This window comes from Maniola jurtina, chromosome 13, assembly GCF_905333055.1.
Source record: "Maniola jurtina chromosome 13, ilManJurt1.1, whole genome shotgun sequence".
In the NCBI taxonomy this organism is placed as follows: domain Eukaryota; kingdom Metazoa; phylum Arthropoda; class Insecta; order Lepidoptera; family Nymphalidae; genus Maniola; species Maniola jurtina.
This window is the reverse complement of record NC_060041.1, coordinates 6,742,993-6,770,619: the sequence shown is the minus strand read 5'-3', so window position 1 is coordinate 6,770,619 and position 27,627 is coordinate 6,742,993. Positions and strand designations below refer to the sequence as shown.

The 27,627-nt window shown below is 34.6% G+C and overlaps 1 protein-coding gene across 1 annotated transcript in view; it reads left to right on the top strand.

The window, feature by feature from the left end:
* The window catches only part of LOC123871441 (flotillin-2), a 229,410-nt gene that overhangs the window by 74,806 nt on the left and 126,977 nt on the right, over nt 1–27,627 (top strand). The gene's annotated exons all lie outside the window — the stretch shown is intronic.

Sequence of the window (27,627 nt, the reverse complement as noted above, 5' to 3'; positions counted from 1 at the left end):
CAACTGAGAGAAGCCGGGCGGATCAGCTAGTCTACTAAACATGGAAGAGAAAAGTAGAGCCTGTACGTGAGTTTATACAACGTCGTATGGGTGGGTATTCTAGTAGTAAGCCTCATCAATAATGAATCACGTTAAACATATTGCCCTTGACTATTTATGAGAAGTTGAATGTGGTTCTAAAAGTCAATTTCGGAAAGTCAAACATGCGGTTTAACTCATTATCAATTATTATTCGTCATGAAGTTTTACCCAAAATCCTAGATAAGTAAATGAAGGTAACGTTATACTAATTACTCATCTCGTAATTTTCCAGTATGTTGTAGACATTGTGACATCTCAAATCACAGAATTACTTCAATCCAGTTCTTATGAAATTAACCTATGTTGGTTTACGTTATAATGTTTCGTATTACTGATACGCACTCATCTTTGTGTTAATGAGTCGTTAGTTATGAGTCGTTAGTTATTGGAACCGTCCGAACTTATCATCGACGAATTGAAAGTTAGAATAAGAATTAAATTGATCTCTATCAAGAATCGCAGAAATAAATTTTTTTATGCAGCACTGAACAAAAACAAAAGTTTACAACTTATAGTTTTAAAATAGTAAGTATGTGTAAGAAAAAATTAACAAAACTAAGGGTTATATAAAAAATATGCTATTGAGATTTGGTTCATTCAGAGATTTTTGTAAGATTAATACTCGTACATTTGTAGTATCTACTTACATATTTAACATTACTTAGTTCAGGAAGGTACCTAGTAAGTATTTACTCGTAGATGGAGAAAAAAAATTGCCTTTACTTGTACAAAAAAAGATGACAGTCAAAATTTTAAAATACCATTGACGTCATAAAAAAACATCAAATCGTAAAGAATGCAAACGTTTTATTTTTCTATTCTACGTATTCGTATACCTACCTACTCGTAACTAACAAGGTTAAAGGTGAACACGGGGTATTGTATAGGTTTTTATAGAAACTTCTATACTCACGAGATCGGATGGCAGGTTTGGTAGACCTACTCATTTCACATGTTAGAAGTGACTTAAATTTTTAATTTACACTCATACACTTGTTTCAGTAACATCTGATGCTATCAACTCGAAATTTTGTATAGTTCTGAATAACGCTTGCCCTCAGGTACCTTATTTCAAATCGAAGAATTTAATTAGGTACTTATTTTTTTATTGCAAAAGCGGTTGTATACTGGGGTTATAAAGCAAGCTTGGTATCTTATTATGAAAAGGCTTTTTCATTATGCAAATTCTTCTAAGCGTTATAGTTTTTGATTTATGACGAAAAATATCAAAAAATCATAGAGTTCCGTCCGTTTGCAAAGCGAAATCAAAAAATGTGAAATAATTAGCCATAGTTTATAATAGAGATTCATGTAAATATTACAGGAAAAATAAATCGATGTTTCTAACTAACACAGTTTAAAAAATCAAAATCAAAACAAATCAGCGGTCCCAAACAAAAGGGTTTTGTATTCCAGTCAGTCAAAAATTTAATCAATTGACTTTTTGTAGCTATATAGAGAGGCATAATCACCAAGCGAATAATCTCTTAAAATAAAGATTTAAAAAAATATATATATTTGTTGTGATCTTGCAAAGATAATAAAGAGCTAAATCGATACCTGGTTTTATTTTAGGTCTAGAGCAGCAAAAAATAGATTTATCAACGTAAAACGTTTGTAAGTAGTAGGTACCTACTTAAGCGCGTAAGGGCATCGTTAAGGTACGCGACGGGACCCAGGGCGCAAAACCGAATCGTACCTACTTGACCGGTTTGTATTGTGCATACAAAATGTAATTTATCCTTCTTAATTAAATTTTAGTTTTGAAAATATTTGAATATACTTGTTAAACTGTCTTAGTTTTAAACAATTGTTCATTTCCGAATCTCTACTTGCAATTATATAAAATAAAAAAAATAGAAAAATCATCAATTAATAACTATCCGGCTCACTTGTTACAAAACTTAGGAATCCCCCAGTGTTTTTGCCGTAGGACGTGGGTAAATATTCCATCAGCTTAGTTACGGCACATTTATTTCGGTTTACACAGGGAGTCAATTACTTGCTTTATGGTCATAGTGGTGTGTTAAAGTTCTCACAAACTAAAAACCCCGTTTTGACGTTTCTCCTTCATGATCATTAACTATTTTTGCATGAAGGTACACGAAATTGCAAAGTCATTAATAAAGTATACATGTATGTATATTGTATACCTATAAGTAACGTAGAGTGCGTTCCGAAGTTTTTTTTAAGTTATAATAATGCGTACCTTCTATGAATCGTTGACTGCTCATGTGTGTGGTAATACGTAGTATATCTAGTTACGTACAACAGATATATCAATTGTGGACCCCTAAAAGATTCTGGTAATTTGAACAAATGCTAGGTGAGCCGAGTAGGAATAAAGTGAGGAGTAATGTATAAGGTACCGATATTTTTTGTAGCTAAATATCTCTTTGTACACTTTTTTACAAATGTTCTGAGTAATCTCAATTTCGTTGAATGAAATTCGTGCCTGTCCATCATTTTTTTATATACTATGTATATTAACAAAAGACATCATTTTTTCTGTCAAGTATTACTTTTTGCTTCATATACGTCAGTTGTCATTACAAAAGTAACAAACAATAAGGCGAAAACAAGTGTCTTTTTTTAGGTTCCGTACTTTGTAATGGAAAAATGGAACCCATAAAGGATCATTTTCATTTTTCAATAAAAAAGTCCCACTTGATTGACTCTATCAAAACCAATTTTGTATTTACTTTGACCTTTCTCTATGCGCCGTATCTCATTGCTGAGTGTCGTACCTTTTCCCATTACTCACATAATGGTATGGATTTTCTTGGGATAGTAACGCGGTGGTTCCCATTTCCTGACTACATAGGTCCTAAGAAAAACTCGACTAAAAGGACTACCTACTATTTCGACTCTTTGGTTGAGATCTATAGAGCGCACTTTTACTTCACTCAGACTGTTAAAACGAGACAGCATTTATCAATGGCATAAATCTGTCTCGTTTTAACTGGAGTCCAAGATCAGCCTTAGGTTTTAGTTATGATTGGCGTACGTTCCTCGATGTCAGTGATAACAACTGTAGGTACTAGGTACTCTCCGAGGTACGGAGGAAATGAAAAATACCAAATTCGGTAACCCATCCAGTTAGTGACTCGAATCAACTTTGCTTAGCAATTGCAATCGACTGATATACGATATCACAACCAGGCCGTAATAAGATGTCCCTCCTTGTAGGTGTGACCTACTACGAGGGACGTATTGCCAGGAAATCTCACACAAGGAAATAACGATGTTAAAATTTGGCACAAGGAGAAACTGAAATATAGTTTTTTATTTTATTATGAGTTGAGATGGGTTCGAAACTAGTCGGGCATACTCCGACTTTTCAGATGAGTCTTGCCGTAAAATATAATTTATATGTATTTATAGTCGACTATGTCTAGTCTATAAATAACTCACTTGGGGTAATTTATTAAAACCCTTTCTTGCAAGTGCAAAGTCTCAAGTTCTAGAGGGTGATAATAATAATTAAATGACGCGGATGCAAAAAACGAGCCACGACCATTAAGCATCTATTTAAATCAACTGACTATGTTTATTTATTAAGCATTAAATAAACTAAACGACTCTTAAATGACGTGATCTTAAAAATCCTTAATGCATAGAACAACTAAAATAATATTGTGTAGTCATCGGAAAAAAAAACCAGCCAAGTGCGAGTCAGACTTACGCACCGAGGGTTCCGTACTCGGGTATTTGTTCCGACATTTTGCACGATAAATCAAAAACTATTATGCTACTGGTAAAACCCTTTCATATGATACCCCACTTGGTATAAGTAGTTATCTTACTTTGAAAATTGAAAATACTAATTGTTCATATTAATTTTTAGTGATGTAACCACAAGTTCACAGTTTTCGGATTTTTCCTTTACTTGTGCTATAAGGCCTACCTACCTGCCTTTCATGATTCTAGGTCATCGGGACGTACGCTATATGTTTTTTTGATACACAAGACAGACGGACAGACAGACAAACAATAAAGTGATCCTGTAAGGGCTTTGTTTTGCCTTTTGAGGTACGTAACCCTAAAAATTAAAAAAATACATAATATTATATCCTGTACGATGGTACGTTAATAAAATCATATGCGAGTCCGACCGCAATTGACCGGTTTTTTTTTTAAAAAAGATAGTCATTGTTAGAATTTTGTAGTTTTTGGAAATCCATGGTATTTTGCAATCCTTGTTATTAGAATGCAGAATTGCAAATTGTCGGAGTGAAACGTACGTTGAGTGGGTTTTGGAGAATTTGTGTAATGTTAGGTGACGGTGGTGGTGCCTTTTGTTTTTCTCCCATAAAGCAGTGAGCGGGCGGGCGGGCTGTGCATATCACATGCTGCACGTTGTACCAACAGATTTATCTATAAGATTAACTTATTTTTCCTCGTATATCATGGACGACCGCAGTGTAGCACTGCTTCTATCCAACATCTGTTTAGTGAATTGTTACAATTATTTTAAAATTATGTAGTTATGTATATCTAAAACGGTAATGGCTGAAAAAGTTATAAACTTCGTTACAGCCGTCATGCCCATCTTCGAAACTTATAGTATCAATAGTAGATGCACATACACACCGGAATACACAGAGTTCCAAATAAAAAGGTGAATGTTGTGTATAGGTATGCGCGTATATGAGAGTGCATGTGCGTGGGCGTGTGTGTGCCTGTGTGTAATTGTGTGTGTGTGTAATTACAATATGTTTGATACAAAATAGTTAGGCCTAACCAAAAATATTATTTGAAATCGACTTAAAAGAGACTTATCCATAGTTTAACTTAAGTTTATTGTTTCGCGTTTTTCCTCCTTTGTGTATTAGACTGACTATGCGTACAGAATATTAACTAATACAGATAAGTATCTAATGACCCCAGTGTCTCCTTCAACGGATCACGATCTGAATTGTAATAGGTTATGACCGAGAAGCCTCTGAAGTATTGTGTATATAATGCATACATTTTGAGATCTCACTCGCCATTTATACGCGCTTTATACTCATTTTTAACCCCCGACCCAAAAAGAGGAGTGTTATAAGTTTGGCGTGTGTATCTGTATATCTGTGTATCTGTGTATCTGTCTGTGGCATCGTAGCTCCTAAACTAATGAACCGATTTTAATTTAGTTTGTTTTTGTTTGAAAGGTGGCTTGATCGAGAGTCTTCTTAGCTATAATCCAAGAAAATCGGTTTAGCCGTTTGAAAGTTATCAACTCTTTTCTAGTTACTGTAACCTTCTATTGGTGGGGGTGTTATAATTTTTTAATTTACACTTGTATAGAAGTTAATTTTATTCCTCTTCATTTTTATAGAGCTAAATCTAAACTTACAGGGTTTGTGTCGACTTAATTATATCTGAAGAGGACGTGGAAAAGATCCATCACAATTTCCTTATTATTATTATTGGTAATTAGTAATAATTATACTGCGAATCTCGTAATTCACAAGATTGTATAATTTATGCACGACGCACGTAAAGTCATTTATGTGAATGGCAATACGAACATAAAGCTTAAGTTTATATTAATAATATGGTAATAATAGGTAAACTTACCTGCTGTATTCGCTTACCTGCTTTTTATTTTTTAACCCCCGACCCAAAAAGAGGGGCGTTATAAGTTTGACGTGTGTATCTGTGTATCTTTGCCGCGCACTTTTTGAAACATGTTAGTATTCAGCGCCAAAGAAGTCGAACACAAATATTGTTTGAAGTGACTGACTGACTAACTACTGAATGACTGACTGACTGACAGACAGACAGACAAACAGACAAAAAAGTGATCCCATAAAGGTTCCGTTTTTCCTTTTGAGGTACGGAACCCTAAAAAAAAAAGATCAAATTAAAAACGCGCGAACTACAGCCCGCATTTTCGTCAATTTTCACGGATTGTTAGAAATTCATGGTTTTGTTTTGCAAGTTATATAAGTTTTTAGTTGTTTTATTATTAGATATGTATTTACTATTTAATTTCAATTTACTTGTTACTCTATGTTTTATTAAATAATAATATTAGACACAATAAACTATGAGGCGTCTTTTATTTCCTCATAGAGTGTGATGAAAAGTAGAGTGTATCACTCGGGCGCAAAATAGTTTTGGTTCGGGCGCCGTACTTTGAATCCCTCGCTACGTTCAGGATTGTACTAAAGAATCCCTCGCTACGCTCTGGATTCAAAAAAGCGCCCTCGCCGTAAAAATATTATTTTGCTCCCTTATGATACAATCTACTGCCTTACTAAACATTACTGATACTACCCAAAAGTACCCTGAATTTAGTGGCATAGAAACGCATATTCCGGATTAAAGAATTGCAAAATTGATAAGTGTAAATTAAAAATTTATAACACCCCCGACAAGTGAAGGTTACAGTAACTAGAAAAGACCTGATAACTTTCAAACGGTTGAACCGATTTTCTTGGATTATAGCTAAGCACACTCTCGATCAAGCCATCTTTCAAACAAAAAAACTAAATTAAATCGGTTTATTAGTTTAGGAGCTACGATGCCACAGACAGATACACAGATACACACGTCAAACTTATAACACCCCTCTTTTTGGGTCGGGGGTTAAAAAATGCATTTTCGACAACGGCGTAGTTTGCCCTTTGCTATGGTCAAAAGCTCAGCCATAATCAACGATTCCTTCAAAACTATTACGACAAAATATGTGGTGTCTACTTTATTAAGAAAAGAAAAAAAAAATACAATGATGATGGTGGCAAAAACGCAATAAAACATAGAAAATACTTACTTTACAAGAACTTTATTTCAAAGGAAATAAAGATAGAAAAACAGAAAATCATGTGATTACTGAGCTAAGTTTCGTCTGCCCTTGTGCATTGGAATATAATTCTGTAATAAAACCTCAACTTAGGTGCATCAAATATAAGAGGTCATTTGATGAAAAAGATTTGACTCACAAGGCTGGATCATTTTTAGGGTTCTGTACCTTAGGGGTGCCAACGGGTCCCGGTGGCTATCATTCAGTGTTAGACACTGAGTTAGCGAATCACCTAGCAGGTGGCCCGTTTATAATATTAGACTGCATCATGACTTGTACCACCAGGGTTACTTGTATTGTATCTGAATTTAAAAAATCTTTGAAATGTGATGAAGGGAGGTCTAAGAAGGAAAGTGATTGTATGTTGGGAATTAATGACCTTTTAGTTCTAAAAGGTGAAACGTATTAAACACTAGCCGATGCCCGCGACTTCGCGTGCGTGGATTTAGGTTTTTTGAAATCCCGTGGGAACTCTTTGATTTTGCGGGATAAAAAGTAGTCTATGTGCTAATCCAGGATATTATCTATCTTCATTCCAAATTTCAGCCAAATCCGTTCAGTAGTTTTTGCGTGAAGGAGTAACAAACATTCACACACACACACACACATACAAACTTTCGCCTTTATGATATTAGTGTGATAATAATATGCTCTAAAGAGGACGGATTAATTTGATCATACAACATCTTTGATTAATTTCTGCTCCTTATGGCGTTAGTAAAGGTAGTAGCTAATTTATAGCTGTTATATTTAAACTTTTGCTGTGACTAGCAAATTAAAACGATTTCAAATCATTAATTATAATCGAAATGAGCAAGTATGCGGAAATATGGTGTCTCGTAGATACAAAGAAAAATAAGTAAGTGAAGTAAGTAGGTAACTAAGTGGTTTATACAAACCTGTAAAGGCTATATTTTGTTATCTTGTTTTAAACCGCACTTGGATCAGAATAATGAAATTATCTTGCAACATCATAATGTAACTAAGAAGTAGAAAGAAGTAGAAGTAGAATTAAAAAAAAAATTGTACATACTTATGATCTATATTGTGCTGGACGTGCATTCAATGTTCCGGAGATGTTCCCATAGGTAATAATTTGTTTTATCCATAGTCCGGTTGACCGGACAACCCGAACTATATACGGGTAAAAGATGAACATAACCACCCTAAAGTACATTTTAACTAATATTGAAATATTTTTTAGATTCAGAGATTTGTATGTTGCCAGTACCCCATATAAACAAACAAAAAAGCATCTTGTTTACAGAGATTACCACATACGGGGTAAAGCATCTTTCAAAATTCTTTTAAGAATATTTTTTTGAAAAAATCAAGTGCTAGAATTAGAAATTAATGTATGTGTGCTTCTCGTGTTACTTACTAACCACTTTGAAGTATAGTTAATTTACCTATTGGTATGGATAGCAAACCACTCAACAACAAACAGATTTTTTGGCAATAATTTCCTTAACAGGGATCTCTCCGTCACTCGTTTCATACAATCGTAGTTCCAATTTCATTTGAATATTAAGCAACCAAAGTCCATGAAATTTTGCAGACATATTCTAGCAGCTAATATCTGTGTCTGTGGTGTTTTAGATTTTTCTAAAAATATGTAGTTTTAAAATTACAGGGGCTCAAAGATTTATATGAAAATTTTTAAGACCGCATAACTTTGAAACTGAATATTTGAACAGAAATCTGGAAAACCACAGACATAGATATTAGTTTCTAGAATATGTCTGCAAAATTTCATGGACTTTGGTTGCTTAATATTCAAATGAAATTGGAACTACGATTGTATGAAACGAGTGACATAGAGAGCCCTCTTAAGGTCTATACCTATCTATATCTTGAAAATTATCATAATATAATATGTGTAATTTTCGTAACAACGACTATCTTTTATTATGTAAATGCTGACATTGCTTTGTTATTTGTATTGTGTAATTATTATTGCAATAGATATTAACATTACGTTACCAGAATCGATGAGTCCATTTAAAATACCTCGAACAAATTTCTTAATTGTTTTTTTGAGCTCACATATACTTATATATATCTGTTTAAACTGTGATATTAAAGGGGTTCTCCCTTTGCTTTCTGAATATTAATCTGCATAATATATTTCCAAGTCTGCATAGTAATGTAAATATCTAAAGTTCAATTTAATTATGGTTACTAGGTACTAAGGTAGTTATATCATTTTGACCTATAAACTCTTTATATGTATAACACATTAACATTTTTTATAGTTTATACAATAGCTCGGTCAGGCGATCCATGCAAAGCGGGGGCGAGTTTACGAATAAAACAACTGTTCGTACAGTATTGAGATTTGCGAATTTATTAATGCGGAACTGACCGAATGTTGCATAAATTATTATTGGTATATGTTGCTAATCACAGAAAAAATATTAATCGAATTGAGAATATGTGGAGACAGGAAGCCTTTACAAATAAAGATACAAATATTTTCGATTCTTTCGCATACATTACAAGACTTGAGTGAATTACTTGTTCAAGGACATAGAAAACAAGTTGGTTGAGTTATCATTATAGGCAATATTATATCGACCATTTTAAAATTCTTATGAATGGATTTGAAACGACATGATTATTATGTGGACTAAACTAATTAATTAAACGAGATTTTATGGCCTCCTCTGGTGATCAAGAAGCTGACTCATTTTTGGACAAAGAATCAGTCTGGCTCTTCTGGGTGTAAAAACAACTTGAAACTATTCCAGGTGGGTGTGTCATCCATTACTGTCGTTCATGTCGACGCCGTACTGGTGTAAGGGATTATAGTTATATGTACCTAGTTATAACTAGTCCCATACATTGCGCGCCTCGGGCGCCTGTAATGATAACTTATATCACAGCAAGCGCCCGAGGCGCACGCCCGTTGTATCAACGACAGGGGCCTTGAAAGGAAGCGTCAAGTCGTTGGTGGGAAGAATCTAAAATAGTGCTTTTCCCACTGATGAAAGGAATAACGTTATCTGGACATGTCACGTTTTCCTTTTAACCGCACCTCACCTCACCCCAAGAGAGTCTGGGTGAATAAATTTTGCTTGAGAGAACGGCAAAGTGAAATTCAAATCTACGTTTGGAATAACGCCTATTTTTAACAAAACAAAATATTTTTTACACAAATCTAAGTCATTTGAAATTTTTATAAAGTAAAGTGTGAGATGACGTAGTTAATTTTATAAATTTTCTAGTTTTTATTTACGCACTCAGCATTTCTATGTTTATTTACGCACGAAGCTGCCTCAAAAGCCCTAGAATAGAGATTTTTCAAGGGTCACAACTTTCAAAATAAATATAATTATACTAAATTTATTATTTTTATTAGGGTATAAATAAATCGATATAATAATTATGTATAGCTTAGTTTTGGATCACTACTACAAATAATAGAATAATAGGCCTAATATTTTCGTAATAGTTTTGTATGGAGAAGCTCGTAAGGAGTGGGCACCTTTTCAGTAGCAATTCATATAAAATTAGTAAGCGCCCGAAAGGCAGCGTATTGGGCGCGCGCTTTGGGTGCCTGTCATAACACTATAGTCTCTAGTAACTAAGTCGATGAGTTCCTAATAAGTATGTAACCAATGATGAATCACCTAATTTACCTAACCACCTAATTTTTCACCAATACCTATTAGGTATTATCTACTTACTCAAAAAAGATGCGCGATGATTTAGAAAAGCGTTTATTTTATTTATTCCAAAAATCGTTCTGAAGTTTCCCTTATCTACAAAATTATGTATAAGTAGATGGTAGTTGGATTAATTTTTATGAGAGAGCCGGATTAAACATTGTTTCTTATACGTACCTAAGTAATTTTATACTGAGGAATTTACCGTATTTGCCGAACCGGTAGTCTATTTTAAATATATAAAACCTGTTAAGTGCGAGTCAGTGTTACGCACTGAGGGTTCCATTTATCTTGGTAGGACACGTTACGAACTTTATGAATTTATTTTATATATTTTATTTATTTTATTTTATATTTTAATTTATTTTATAATTTTTCGATCGCCCCAAAATGAACCCCTTTTCTCTTTGGGACGTCATAACTACGAGTTTGTTTTTATAGAATCGTTGCTAACATTTAAAACATATATAAAAGTGGAAATCTGTCTGTCTATTACCTTCCATGGCCCATCCACTCAACAGATTTTGACGTTCGGTACAGAGATACCGTACATCCCAGCGGCGCGGCGGCCCGGAGACGGACGAACATAGACTACTTTTATCCCGGAAAATCAAAGAGTTTCCACAGACACGCACACACATACAAACACATACAAAGTAACATACATTAACACACACATACGAAGTAACAAGCATTACTAAAATAGCAGCTGTAACAGAAGAATGGATTCGCACCATGAAGGTTCCCGTTTTTATTATTATGTTACGGAATACTGAAAATAAAACTTGATTTGTACCTCGAGCCCTGTAACCTTTTTAAGCGAAAAAGCTTTTTAATTTTACATTTTTTTTTGTTAAATGCTGTATTTTCTTACAGTTCTGTAGGTTCGTAAATACGGGTTACCTGGCAGAGATCATTCTAGTGATAAGGTCGCCCTTAGTTTAATTAAGTGTATCATATATTCTGTCTTTGTATTTTTATCAATAAAGTTGTTCAAATAAATAAATAAAAATAAATATTTTGTGAATGCGTTGGTATCGAGCAGACACAGGCCAACATTATTTTTATTAACAGGGCTCTCTCCGTCACTTACTCCATACAATCGTAGTTCCAATTTCATTTGAATATTAAGCAACCAAAGTCCATGAAATTTTGCAGACATATTCTAGAAACTAATATCTGTGTCTGTGGTGTTTTAGATTTTTCTAAAAATATGTAGATTTAAAATTACAGGGGCTCAGAGATTTGTATGTTGATTTTTAAGACCGCGTAACTTTGAAACCTAAAAACTGACTCGGATTCTTTAGTCTTAAAGTCCGAGTAAAACTGAGTGCTTCATTTATCTTACGTTAATATTTCTGCACAGTAATTGCCCGCAGACGTCGGCCGTATCAGGTAGACAGTCCGCCTTCCTGTCTTTAAGTACATACCTACTACCTATTTATACCTGTTTCTATAAAAACATTATTTAAATTCTTAATAAAGTATTGCAGACCAAACGGAATGCTTGCATAGACAGGTGAAGATCTACAAGTAGACTTTATTGTTGAATCACTGGAATTTTGAAGTTTGGTCACGTACGGGTACCTAGTCACTAGTGCCTACATCAGCCAGCGCGTGTGTATAGAGTATGGTGGTAGTCATGGATTTAAAACTATTACATTACTACAGAAATCTGGGAAACCACAGACGCAAATGTTAACTCCCAGAACGCATAGGTATCTACAAAATATAGTTTGAGTTTGAACAGTTAATATTCATATGAGACCAAACTAAGTTCGTCTGGAGCGCGCTATGAATAAAGTCCTCTTGAGAAAAGTTCACGAGAGTATCAGAGCGTCTAACAAGGAACTTGAGAAAAAACTAAAACAAGCGGTATGGAAGTAGCACATTTAAAACCAGCTTAAAACATTTAATAAGTTGACGGCTTCCATATATTCCAATGAATCGTAATGGCTATAAGATAGAACATACCTACTTAATTAATATAATTTGTCCATTTAAACCCATTGGTTAGAAAGCAAATACCCCATGATAATCCTGCCACACATGATTAACTTTATCGTCTTATTTGTGACGTTTGCATTATACAGATTTTCGATTTTGCCTACTTGATCAAGCTTCATGCAAAGCACAAGTGTGCGTGCAAATTGGACGATATAATCGATCGTGCATGAAGACCAGTAAAAAAAAACAATAGTACCCTGCATCATTAAATGGAGAGGTAGACATACACGCGCAATCCAAAACATCTGGATGAAATCACCTTGACTTTTAAAGTGTTGAAAAGTGCATCGACCTTGATAATAGAGTAATAATTGGTTTAGTTGGAGGAAACTAGGAAAGGACTATTTTATATTTTTGTTATATTTTTTCCCCCAATTAAATGCTTTACGCTTTTCTTGTTTTCGAGCTTTTAATAATATTAATTTAACTCTGGTTTTAATGAACATTAAATGCACGAAGAAGTGAAGTAGTACCAACATATTTTACATAATGAAAGTAGAAAAAATCCGTTAAGAAGCATTTTAAAAATTCAACCCCATAAGGGGTAAAATAGGGGGTTGAAATTTGTGTAGTGCACGTGGACGAAGACGTGAGCGTAGGCTAGTTTCTTATAAATATGCATCATTAACTTTTACAGTATTATTATAAAACCACACTTTTCCGCTCTTAACATATTTGTACACCACGCCATACACCCTGCACCGTGGTTTGAAATAAACGTAGTTACCACAAAACAATAATTTAATCATTATTAGTTTATTCCGTGACGTCTTTAATAGAATGTATGGTATAGTTAACACGGATTTTGTTCCATAAATTTTCCATGGTTTTATTTTTATTCCAACACGATTTGAAAGTTGGGTCTTTCCCGATATAAATGGCTATACTTAGTTCGTGTTCTGGTGAATATGGAAAATTTTCTATTCATTAAAACTGTTCATAATCAAGATTCATTCAGACATAATAATTATTATAGGTTCTTTAACCTGGGGAAGTGACTTATAGATCTCTTACACGATACATTTTTTTAGTTACAGGACTAAGAACCGTAATAATAATACCGAATAGGAATACCGTATTAAGAATTCTGTGATTCAGTCTCTCGTTCATGGCATTACATGATGTCCGCGACTTCGCCCGCGTGGATTTAAGTTTTTAAAAAACCGTGGGAACTCTTTGATTTTCCAGGATAAAAAGTAGGTAGTCCATTTCCATCTTTATGGGTGCAACTTTTCTCTGTACCAAGAAAATGATTCTCGCAACTTCGTCCTTATGGATTTAGGTTCCAGAGATTTAGGTTAAAAATCTTTGGTTGGGAATTCTTTGGTTTTCCGAAACGAAAAGTTGCCTATGTCCTTCCACGGGAATCGGGATGTATGTCTCTACCAAATATACTATCTTTGTTCCAAATGTCAGAATTGGTTAAGCGGATGGGCCGTGAAAAGCTAGCAGACAGACAGACACACTTTCGTATTAATAATATTGGTACGGAAGTATGGATTATAAACAACTCTATCTTCTATTCTGCTATTTATCTAAAATACATGTAGAAGAAGAAATTAACTGACGTACCTACAGCTCAAACTGCTGGATCCGGAAACTTGGGATTTTACATGTCGATTTTTTCTATAACATCATATCGTTTATAATTATATCGTTGATGCCAATAAGAAAGGATTTCTTTCACCTGAACGAAGCTGGGGCGAGTCAACTAGTTTTTGATAAGTATGTAGGGAATAGCTGCATGGAAAGCGCCTAAATCTAACCTGAGGTTCTGTTTGGTAGTTCCAGTTGGCTTCGGTAAACTGCAGCATAGTCGCCAAAACGGGAATATCCATGAAAAATTGTTCAGCATCACCAGCCTCTATCAGTAGTACCTGTGGAAAAAGTTGTGATCTGTTCAAATCAAACTAAAAGCAAAGCAGCAGATTTGTTGGTAGGAAATGTTCAAATTGACATGTACTGGTTTCACTAGTAAAACTTTAATTTTATAGATGTGAAAGTTAGGATGTTTGTTACTAATTCACGCTACAATGACTGAACCATTTGCCTGAAATTTGGAATGGGAGTAGCTAATATATTCTGTAAATCAAAGTGTTCCCACGGGTGTTTAAAAGACCTGTATTGACGTGGACGAATCGCGGGCATTATCTAGTTATAGTAATACTAATAATAATTAATCGTTCCATAAACTGTGGTCATGCAATATGTAAGAAAAGCGCACGTTATCTGTTGTATCCTAATTAAAAACCTAATTAAAGACCTACTCATACATGCTACGTTAATATTACATACCATGTTTTTATATATAATGATGTATGAAAACCGTTCTCGCTTACAGAGCATAAAAATAAAGTATATTTGGAAAGCGTTGCTAAGCGCGGTAGGGTTACATACTTCTCTTAAAATCAAAATCTACACGCTCCGACTACAAGCTCCGCCTTCCTGCACAGTTAAAACTGCATAGTCAAGACTCAAGACTAAGAACTGCGCAGTCGAATCTTTAGCAAGTGGACGGTTGCTCAAACCACGCTTTTGGAACTGCGCGAGATACCGTCTTGCCGTCCACGTAAGCTCACGGATAAGGAGCGTGTAGCCGGAGCTTTAGGTAGGTTCCTACTATGATCTTATAACAAACGTACTCATTCTATGAAAGGCCGCACTTTACACCTGTTAGTTTTACGACAAAACTTATGTGCTCTTATAAGTATCATTTACCTTAGTAAATTTGTTGTCAATTAATTACGTAAGCTATTTACGTGAGTAAAACCACGGTAAAACTTATAAGTATAATCGCAGCCAAATACCTACTACGTATTACCCATCTCACAGGTTTTTAGTATAGATAGACCTGGAAACCTCCATAATTTATGGTATAGTTTATCGCTAGTTCCTATTAAAGCAGTGTGAGTAACTAAAACGATACATTAATTAATTAGATGACGAAGTTACGGCAGTTTTCTAGTGTTATTATCTTTTATTATACATATACGGTCAAGTCTTTTTAGCCGTTGTGGTTAACGTGCATGTGGTATTCCCCAGTAGGACATTAATGCCTACCGTTTTATACCAGTTAGTCCAGTATTATAAACGTTGTTATGTTTGTGCGTGTAGTGTGTGATTCACGTAGTTATATATATATTTCTAAGTAATTAATAATATAATGTTGATATGTTATTAATATCGTATAAACTTTTATTTATGGTAGTGTCTTATACTTGTCTGTGATGCTTATTGCTAGTGTTCGGTAGGTACTTAAGTGTTGCGGTTTATCAAAGAACCGGTGCGTGTCCGCAAAATAACACTCATAATTTTCCACTAATGAACGAGTATTTATACATCCATGTAATGAACTTAATTATTTTAAACTTACAGATTATTTTTATTTTAATCCACCGTTAAAAATAATTCCGAAGGAATGTGACTAAGTTGTTTTTAACAGGCTATTTCTTTTTTACCATCCTGTCTAATTGGCTTCAATGTAGTTATTAATGGGTTCAATGGGCTCAGGGATGCGTAAACAAAAAATCTCATATCAGTCCAAACCAGTAACTTTCCAATCGCTTCTATCAAAAATTAAAAAAAAAATTCAAATGGCACAGCGAACTTTAATGACAGACACACTTTGACACCAGGGTGATTTCGTATGTTTCGTTTTTGGGGTCCCCTAGTAAGAAACCTAAGCGATTTAGAGTGATGTTGTGAATTAGATAATATAATTAATTGTAAGCCCCAATGTACGTGATTTATTGAACTTTTGTTTAGTTTTTATTCATCACAAAATAAAGAAATATACATTTTTATCCTTAACTTCTGTAGTAGGTATACCTACTCCATAACCATGGTGTGACGAGTATTGCATTTGTAAGTGACCTTAGAAGCGTCGTACATTAAGGTTTCATACTTTTCCTCTATGAATATTTAAAGGGACGAAGTGCCATGTAACAAATTAAGGGCCATGGCATCGAACGTCCGTGTTCTACATTTAAGCTATCTGTAATCTGTCGATATGTTACAAAGTATGTTTATTGGTACAAAAATGTTTGGAAACTTTGAAAACAAGAAGAAACTAAAGAACAAATCTATATATTATTACAGATGGATACAGATATTACAGATAGATTAAATATAGAAAACGAACGGAAAAGTTATAGTAAACAATAAGTCAAGAGCTTTGACGAAGAAGTTCGAAGTATAAGTAGATTCTAATATAACACATTCATACCTATTTGTCTATAGGTAGGTATAGTATAGTATCTTATATACTGTCCGAAACTTCTGGCTTCAAGGAAGACCAGCGCTGTACCACACACAACGCATCTCATCTCATTTCGAGTGTATATCTATATGTTATGCCATTTTTGTGGCACCAAATAAACAGTTTTTCTTATTTTTAACCCCCGACCCAAAAAGAGGGGTGTTATAAGTTTGACGTGTGTATCTGTGTATCTGTCTGTGGCACCGTAGCTACTAAACTAATGAACCGATTTTAATTTAGATGTTTTGTTTGAAAGGTGGCTTGATCGAGAGTGTTCTTAGCTATAATTCAAGAAAATCGGTTCAGTCGTTTGAAAGTTATCAGCTCTTTTCTAGTTACTGTAACCGTCACTTGTCGGGGGTGTTACAAATTTTTAATTTACACTTGTCTTTCTTACTATAGATAAAGTCCCGTGCGAAGCCGGGATGGGTCAACTGGTATAATTCAAATAAGAATCAAAATACGTATGAACGCGGCGCGTTTGGAGACGCTCGAAGGAGAATTCTCATAAAGTGCCCTCCATCTCTTTTCGTTATTGTTGAACTAGCAGCTTTTGCCCGGATTAAAAAAATCCCGTAAGAACTCTTTGTTTTCCCGGGATAAAAAGATGACTCCTTGGACAGTCAGTCGTTCTGAAGATTAGTACGGACGACCCTACAGACAAAACCGGCCAAGTGCGAGTCAGACTCGCGCACTGAGGGTTCCGTACTCGGGTATTTTTTCCAACATTTTGCACGATAAATCAATCACTATTATACATAAAAATAAATAAAAACCTGTTTTAGGATGTACAGGTAAAGTCCTTTCATATGATACCCCACTTGGTATAGGTATCTTATTTTGAAAATTGAAACACATTTTAATTTTTTAAAATTATATAACCACAAATTCGCGGTTTTCAGATTTATTCCTGTACTTGTGCCTACCTAGCTACCAAATTTCATGATTAAAGGTCAACAGGAAGTACCCTATAGGTTTCTTGACAGACAGACAGACACACAGACAGACAGACAGGCAACAAAGTGATCCTATAAGGGTTCCATTTTTCCTTTTGAGGTACGGAACCCTAAAAATTTGGTTTGTGTTATGCTATCATTCACATAATCAGAACATATTTTTATGATCTTAATTATTTTGAACTCAAAGATATTTTTATTTTATTTTTAATCTGTTAAAAAATAATTGCGAAAGAATGTGACTTAAGTAGTAGTTTTTAATAGCTTATTTCTTTTTTTACCATCCTGTCCTAATGGCGTCAATGTAATGTTAATGGGTTCGACGGGTTCAAGGATGCGTAAACACGAAAACCCCATATCAGTCATAACAGGTAACTTTCCAATCGCTTCTTCTATCAAAAATTAAAATAAAACGAATTCAAATGGCACAACAAACCTATGTGACAGACAGACACATTGACAATAGGATGATTCCAGATGTTTCGTTTTTAGGGTTCCTGACTAAAAATACCTGTGACTATAATCACACTTATATTATAAAGGCGAAAGTTTGTGTGTTAGTGGGTAAATGTGTGTGTATGTTTGTTACTCCTTCACGCAAAAACTACTGGGCGGATTTGGCTGAAATTAGGAATGGGAATAGATAATAATATCCTGGATTAGCATATAGGTTACTTTTTATCCCGGGAAATCAAAGAGTTCCCACGGGATTGCGAAAACCTAAATCCACGCGGACGAAGTCGTGGACATCAGCTGGTATACAATAATGTAGAATGCGAGCCTACACGTGTGAAGATGCGTGGGTAGACTAGTTACCTACTTTTACTGTCGCCAAGTTGTTATAAGTTACGACCACAGAAATCAGGATAAGTGTAGAAGTGTTAGATAAATAATTTTAATCGCTTTTTGCCAGAATACCTACAATAATATTATGATATAGAACAGACGCATGAGATTGTCGCCCGCCTGCCCATGTACAAGTAACCCATCCAGCCATCGTAAATGCATAATGTTTCAGTTTCATGTTGCTGCTTTGAATGCTAGAGATACGAATTATTTTATACTAGCCAATGCCCGCAACTTCGTCCGCGTGGATTTTGGTTTTAAAAAATCCGTGGAAACTATTTGATTACTTCGATAAAAAGTAGCCTGTGTCACTCTTCAGATCTTTAACTATATCCGTGCATAAAATAACAGGTAACATTTCTATCGTATTATGTACCGTATTTTAGAGTTCTGTGGTAAAAAATATTATGGCTGTCAAGTTTATGTAAAACCTTGAATTGTTTGACCTTTAATTAAATAATGATAGACATTAATAGGGTTATTTATTCCCAAATACAAAGTATTACCTTACTGAAAACTTAGAACCATCTATTAATCATTCATTTTTATATTAGTTGATTTTTGGGGTTCCGTACCTCAAAAGGAAAAATGGAACCCTTATAGGATCACTTTGTTGTCTGTCTCTCTTTCTGTCTGTATGTCCGTCCGTCCGTTCGTCGTGTCTGTCAAGAAAACCTATAGGGTACTTCCCGTTGACCTAGAATCATGAAATTTGGCAGGTAGGTAGGTCTTATAGCACAAGTAAAGGAATAAATCTGAAAACCGTGAATTTGTGGTTACATCACAGAAAAAAAAATTTAAAATGTGTTTTAATTTTAAAAGTAAGATAACTATACCAAGTGGGGTATCATATGAAAGGGCTTTACTTGAACATTCTAAAAAAGATTTTTATTTATTTTTAAGCATAATAGTTTTTGATTTATCGTGCAAAATGTCGGAAAAATACCGGAGTACGTAACCCTCGGTGCGCGAGTGTGACACGCACTTAGCCGGTTTTTAATATTTTTGGCACTAAAAGATTGATTATTGAATGAAATTATGTGTCACATAATTTAAAAAAAGATTCTTATAGTTATCGTCCACGCGGATGAAGTCGTGGGCATAATAATTATTTATTATTATTAATCACGTATGTTATGTACCTACATAGGAGTGGATATGTCTGCACCAAATGCACATCAATTACGGTGAACCCTAAATTTGTAAGGGGTATTTACTGTGTCTAATTGTCTATCCATTTTATGACACGATCATAGATGGGGGGTTATTATTTAAACAATGTACCTACTAACAAAAGAATAGGTCGGTTGTGTTTTCTAGTTTCTCACGATGTCTGTATAAGAATCTAACAATATCTTACATTCATTCATTAAAGAAATTAAGCTTTCAAGTACGAAAATTACATACCTTAGTTAAGACAAGGACATACTTATTAGCTGCGTAATATATTTTTTAATTTTTTTTATAGATATTTTCAGGATACTATGTCCTTGGCAGACTTATCAAACGTACCAAGTATCAATTGCCTAGCTGTTATGGTTTCAGATTTATTGCCATTCAAACCCCTCTAGTCAAAAATTCTAAGGTACTTCCCGAAGTCCTAGAAGACTGAAATTTGGTATGTAGGCTAGAAATTGCATACAAACTACAAGAAAATTAAGAAATTTGAAATTTTCCCCCTCCGCCCATTTGTATGGGGGAAGCAAATCTGTAAAGTCTGTCACTCGAATGCTGAAATTGTCAGGATAAGATATCCTTAGCACACTTATCAAACTCAACGAATATAAATAAAATTATCTAGCTTTTATGGTTTCAGATATCGACATTCAAAACCTCTAGTAAAAATTCTAGGGTACTTTCTGAAGTCCTAGAAGACTGAAATTTGGCATTAACTAGGAATTTCATATGAATTATGAACAACAGATAAATTAAAAAATCGGATCCCCCTCCATTTCCTCGAATATGAGGTGCATATCTGTAAAATCTGTTGCTCGAATACTAAAGTTTTCAGGATAAGATTTTACAACTTATTTTAGGCATCAGTGGTTTAGCCTAATTCTTGGTTGTAATTTTATGGTGAAACAATAAAAAGATTTATTATTATTTATTATTATTATTAAGATGTTCGTGGCAGATTTATCAAACGTACTAAGTATCTGTGTTTCCTGAAGTTCTAAAAGACTGAAATTTGGTATATCTGCTTCAAAATTGAGGTGCAAGATTCCACCCGAACAAACATACTTAGTTACATACATTGCAAGTTGAATAAAAGCTTTTGAAAAAAGAGGAAATGATAGAGAGTGGGCCATGAAAATGATGTGCCTACAAGAAATAGATCCAAAAAAAAATCTAAGGCACCTGTCAAAAAGAAATGAAATCCCACCAAAAACATTTCATGTAAAGGTTGCCAAGACTTACAAGTTAAGTTTTCACTGTTAATAAGTTGTGAGATCTCTAGTAGAGCCAAGCCCACGTATCTGTGTATCTATCTGTGGCATCAAAGCTCCTAAACTAATGAACCGATTTTAATTTAGTTTTTTTTTTGTTTGAAAGGTGGCTTGATCGAGAGTGTTCTTAGCTATAATCCAAGAAAATCGGTTCAGCCGTTTGAAAGTTATCAGCTCTTTTCTAGTTGCTGTAACCTTCGCTTGCCGGGGGTGTTATAAATTTTTAATTTACACTTGTATTTATAATTGTTATTAATTAGTAAAAATGTCATAAAGATACTGCCAAAGGAAACTAGGTAAAGACTAACGGATTTAATATCACACGTAAGAATCCTACTACATATTTAATTTCTTACAAAAAGAAAAATTGTAATTATTTCTATACTCCATAGATAGGCGAGAACGGATTTCATACGCCATGCCATGTAATAAGAACGTCACTAGTTGGTAGGTATATTTTAATACTGTAAGCTATATTTATATTTATGAAAAAGAATTTTCTCCTCTTTCATTTTATATTCCATTCGATACGTTAACAAAAAAATATAGAGACTATATTAATTTTGTTCATATAAAATGTAGAATATGTCAGCCGGACCACAATAACGAATCGATTGACGCTCATCCATCAAAATCGGCTCAGTAGTTTTGGTACTACGATGGAACATACATAAATACAAACATACATAGACTTTTGACTTCCCTATGGCCTGGCCATAGTCTGGTAAAAATATATTTCATTACAAAAGCATTGCTATTTTATTTTAATAGGCTAACAAATCCATACTGTATTATTACTAATAGTAAGATTTGTTAGACTATTACACTACTACTACTACTAATATTACTATTGTTGCCAAAACGGGTCATCTAGTTGATTATAATAAATACTTTTTTTCGCTTTGGCTGCAATCAGACTCGGTAGCAAGTGATGATGCAGCCTAAGATGGAGCGCGCTTGCCTAGAAGTTGCCTATTCACTCTTGACTTGAAGGTACCCATATTATAGGTGGAAGGGAAAACTGATGCCGGAAGGGCGTTCCATATCCTGGCGGTTCGGATTAGAAAAGAGAAAGCAAATCGCTTCGTACGTGTTCGAGGAATTCCGACTACGTATGGATGCAGACCTTGACGATGCCTGGCGGTACGATGATGGAAAGGTGAAGGAGGAACCAGGTCAAAGAGTTCTTGTGCACACTCTCCGAAATAGGTATATCCTGTAAAATACCGATAGACTGGCAACTTTGCGCCGATGTTTCAAACTTTGGAGTTTAGTTATCATCAGTGCTTCGTACTACAGTCAAATAAGCCTTTCCACATCCTTTTCGGTCTGCTGAATGATGAAACCAATAAAAGAAGACTGAAAATTAACTTACTTCTTACCTTAAACTTCTTAACTTCTGTCAGTCTGTTACCAAGAATACACCCTGCAGTACCAGCGCCAACAATGACGAAATCATATTCAGGAAAGATGACTTTTGCGTCTATTGGTTCGCCATTGTAAAGTTCGGCCGCGTCTTTGAGGAAACCGGCGATGGCATCAAGGACAGAATCTCGCGCTGTTACTGATTTAGGTAGAAGTAATCCAGCCAAGCTGTAAAGAACGTAGTCTATAATTTATAATTTTTTATAAAAAACCTTGTAAACATTGGAGCAACTTATGGAGAGCTAGTAATCTGTGGAAAATACTTCCTCTTAAAATCGCTGTCACCACTCCGTACCTACCGACACCTTAACTCTACCGGAAAAAATTCTTTCAGCAGTCCTAAAATGTGGAAAATTTTGATTTGAAATCTCTTATAGAATTTTGAGTTAGGTAGGTACCTAAGGACTGTTAAAAATCTCCTTTACCTGAATTTATATTGATAAAAACTACGGGTTTAACCTAATCACTCGTAGTCAATTATGTTATTGAGGTTCGACCAAATAAGAACGTCTTACTCACTCACCTTTTTTGTATACTTATAGAGTAGATAGAGAAAAACCATTTAAGGGTCTTGGGTGGTTCCACTAATCATCATTAGTACTTTTTTTTAATGACCAACCTATAGTATTATATTGTGATTTTATTAAAATAAACAGATAGTCACGTCAAACTTATAACACCCCTCTTTTTGGGTCGGGGGTTAAAAAGATAATTACCTATTTACTTTGTATTTGTGACGCATGTGAAAGGCGCGGATATGCGGTGTTCATTATTTGAATACGTAGTTTGTTCATTTTTTGAATACTTTGACCGTGGCTAGGTGTCTGCTTAATAGTTGTGACGCGTGTGAAAGGCGCGATTTTCGTGTTCATTATTTGAATACCTACTTTGTTCATTTTTTGAATACTTTGGCCGTTTCTAGGTGTCGATTTAATAATAATAAGTAACCAATTACCTACCACTGCCAGTGTGATCATTAGGCATTATTTTGTATGGCGGATGTCATTGCCTGTAGAGTGCCTGATGTGTATAATGAAGCATGACTATTATTACTACAAAAACTTAACTGGCGTGTTCTTTCAATCATTTAACCAGTTTTTTAAACTGACTAGTGGCCACGTAATACACAAGTTCTGAAAACCCACACAATCATTATCCTAAAAAAACTCCTACTAAGTACTATGTTCGGGGTCACATCCCTTAGCAAAGGAATACGACGCGGAGACGATACGACTCGGAGACAGCTATTAACGTAAACATCGCTCTAAAATACCTACCATATAAATATATTGGTCCACTTCATCTCTACATATGCACACTTCTATTTCACAGACACTGTTCACTTTACAAAAGGTAGTTTGGGACTATTAAATTATAACGCAATCAACAGGTAGGTACTTCCTAATTTAAACCTGATTTCGATAAAAATTGCATTAGGAATCACTTAATGATGGTAGAATATTATAAACTTGGATTATTATTTTGCACAAAGAATCATTTCTTTCTGACTCATTAATTGTACCCACTTAAGCTGAATTAATATGCAAACGAGGATTACTTAATGAGGGAGCTTCTTCACGAAATTATATTATTTATAATGCTTTATTATTTATAAACGGGCCTAAAAAAATAAAACTACAAAATATATTTTATATATTATTTACCTATTGTCATAACTTTTTTTAGGGTTCCGTACCTCAATAGGAAAAACGAAACCCTTATAGGATCACTTGGTTGTCTGACTGTCTGTCGTGTCTGTCAACATTATTGGGTAATGACCTTCGTTATTTTATAAAAGCTGAAAGTTTCTCTGCGTATTGTCCCCAACACAGGGGACCTTTAAACACACTTTTAAACAAGGGCATCTAGCAGGGGGTTGACACGAAACTAAGTGTCTGGCAATGCATGACATGATTTCTAATATTATTCCGAAGAAAATATAGAAAAATTGGACTTTATTTACACTTTGATGTAGGATTTTTTACACCTTACCTGTTATCTCCCAAAGCCACCATGATCCAAACTTCATAGTCGCTGATTGTTCCTCCCTGTGTTAGGAAAAATACGCAGAGACATTCTCAGCTTTTATTAAATAAGGAAGGTCTGGAACGCGATTGCTCTCTCTATATAAGTATGTCTTGTTGATCTAGAATCATGGGCAGGTAGGTAAATTTTACAGCACAAGTAAAGGAAAAAAATCCTAAAACCGTAAATTTGTGGTAATATCATAAAAAAAAATTTAAATGTGTTCACGCAGCAGGGCTTCTCCATTTGACCTAGGGCAAGGCGGGAGTATACTGGTCAATGGGCATGGCCTCCTTGCCCGGCTGTGGCGCGGGGAAGAACGCTTCCCCGGTAGCGTTCTTTAAGCCGTTGATGGCTAAGGGCTACCTTCTTGGCTTAGTGTATCGAGCTCTTGGTGTGTTGGGTCTAGGGTCCCGTACTGCGGGCGATGGGCTCGCCATCATGCACGGAGGTATTGCCTAGTCCGGTAATGCTTGCGATGTCCTCGTCATCGTCATCTTCACCAGCAAGTTGCGCTGGTGCGAGTAATCCATAAAAGTGTTACATCTTGTACGATAGTACGAAACCTTTCCTGTGCGAGTCCGACTCGCACTTGACCGGTTTTTTAAGGGAGAACATCATTAACTATAAAATTAAAACTTGTTTATTAAGTTTATTAAATTTGAATATAAACTTAAAATGCTCTAAAACTGTGAGTCTAGCTAGAAGCATGAAATTTATGCACAAAAGTTCCTTGTTATTAATTATTAATATAGAATAGAATGGAATAGCCGTGATAGCCAAGTGGTTATTCAAACGTCCGTCACCTAATCGGGAAGTTTCGATCCCGGGCATTGGGCACGAACCTCTAACTTTTCGGAGCTATGACCGTTTTAAGCAATTAAATACCTATCACATGCTTTAACGGTGAAGGAAAACATTCTGGGAAAACCTGCATGCCTGAGAGTTGTCCATAATGTTCTCAAAGGTGTGTAAAGTCGACCAATCCGCACTTGGCCAGCGTGGTAGACTATGGCCAAAACCTTTTTCATTCTGGAGGAGATCTTTTTAATTTTGAATTTTTTAAATTTTTAATATACTAATAAATAAAATTGTAGTGTCAGTCTGTACCATAACTGAATCACACGTTTTTAAAATTTTTGTCTGTCTGTTTGTCTGTCTGTTTGAACGGGCTATAACTATGTATAACACGTAATTCAAAAGCTTCAACGTAAGTCGTTGAGTACCTATCGTAGGGAGTTCTCGTATTTTTTTATACCACACTTTTCTAAAGGTTATTGTCATTACGATGGGAGATAATTGAATCCACCTAACCGAAAATACGAATTACATAAATTACGTTTAGCAAAAAGTTTATTTATTTTTAATGCGCCGTACTAAATTGGGTAAATCATTGTTGAGTACCTACTTGTTTTTCTTTTGTGCATGGGTATGCAAATTATAGTTTTCAAGGTAAATTAAAGCCTTCGAATAGGTTGAAAATGGTAAGAGAGGTTGTAGATTGAAAGCGCATCTGTTTTTGTAAATGTAGTTTAGGTAGTCCTTAATTATAATTCATCATATCATCCTAGTCATTTTTGGTTGGAAATAATGATTATTATTCGTTTTCAAAATCGGTATACATACTTACAGTATATAAGTAAGGTCTATTTTCTACTTTGCCAAATATTAGTCAAGAAGCAATATAAGTCATTTTGTAGATGTTTTTTTTCGAAAACTTTCAATTTATGTTACGTACTACTAAAGAGTTCCCACGGGATTTTAATAAATCTAAATACCTAAAAACCTATACATACATATATTTGTTTGTAGACATTATTAATGTATGAGCATTATTCGTAATATTTAAAATAATGGAATATAAGAATTCGTAGATTTCATTATACAAGTGTAAATTAAAAATTTTAACACCCCCGACGATCCAAAATATTTGAGTTTTCCAAAACATCATTTTACAATAAATAATTATGTATATAGGCAATGTCCATCTTGACAGCTTGACATTTGTCTATTGACATAATATTATGAACCTAACGGTTATCTAACCTTCTTTTTTACAAGAAAACTAGAAAAGAGCTGATAACTCTTAAACGGCTGAACCAATTTTTTTAGATTATAGCTACGAACACTCTCGATCAAGCCACCTTTCAAACAAAAAAAACTAAATTAAAATCGGTTCATTCGTTTAGGCGCTACGATGCCACAGACAGATACACAGATACACAGATACACAGACACACAGATACACACGTCAAACTTATAACACCACTCTTTTTGGGTCGGGGGTTAAAAATAAATAATATTAGCCACTTGGCATTAATTTATTACTATCAAAGAGTTCCAATATAATTTTTTTAACCCCCGACCCAAAAAGAGGGGTGTTATAACTTTGACGTGTGTATCTGTGTTTCTGTGTATCTGTGTATCTGTCTGTGGCATTGTAGCTCCTAAACTAATGAACCGATTTTAATTTAGATTTTTTTGTTTGAAAGGTGGCTTGATCGAGAGTGTTCTTAGCTATAATCCAAGAAAATCGGTTCAGCCGTTTGAGAGTTATCAGGTCTTTTCTAGTTACTGTAACCTTCACTTGTCGGGGGTGTTATAAATTTTTAATTTACACTTGTTGATGCATTAAGTGAAAATCATTCAAGCAAAGTTAATAATAATGTTTTTGTTTGGCCAAATTATTTTGAACCGCTCAGGTAATTATGGTATTTTGCCTTGCTTTATCATTATGTGCTATAAAATTTTACGATTTGTCTTGATATAATATCCGTTAAATCTTAGGTTACTAATTGGTAGATGCGGCCGCCGATTCCATCATAGCGTAAGATAGGGATACATTTATTCCTTTCCCAATTTGGCTCAAGTATAATTCCGAACCGCTGCATTTTGCGTTGTCTATTGAAGGGTAAGGGGGAACAATCGTCATTATCAATTCTGATTCATTTTGAATGTAGGTTCTACAAAATGTGTTATTGAACAAAAACTTGAAAAACAGATCACGTTTTACGGAATCTCTTTCTCTCGTGTAAATGAGGCCTAACTCAGTCTCAAGTCTCAACACTAACTATCTACTATAGGAAAATTGACCAACAATTTTCCTATTCCTTTAATGTGA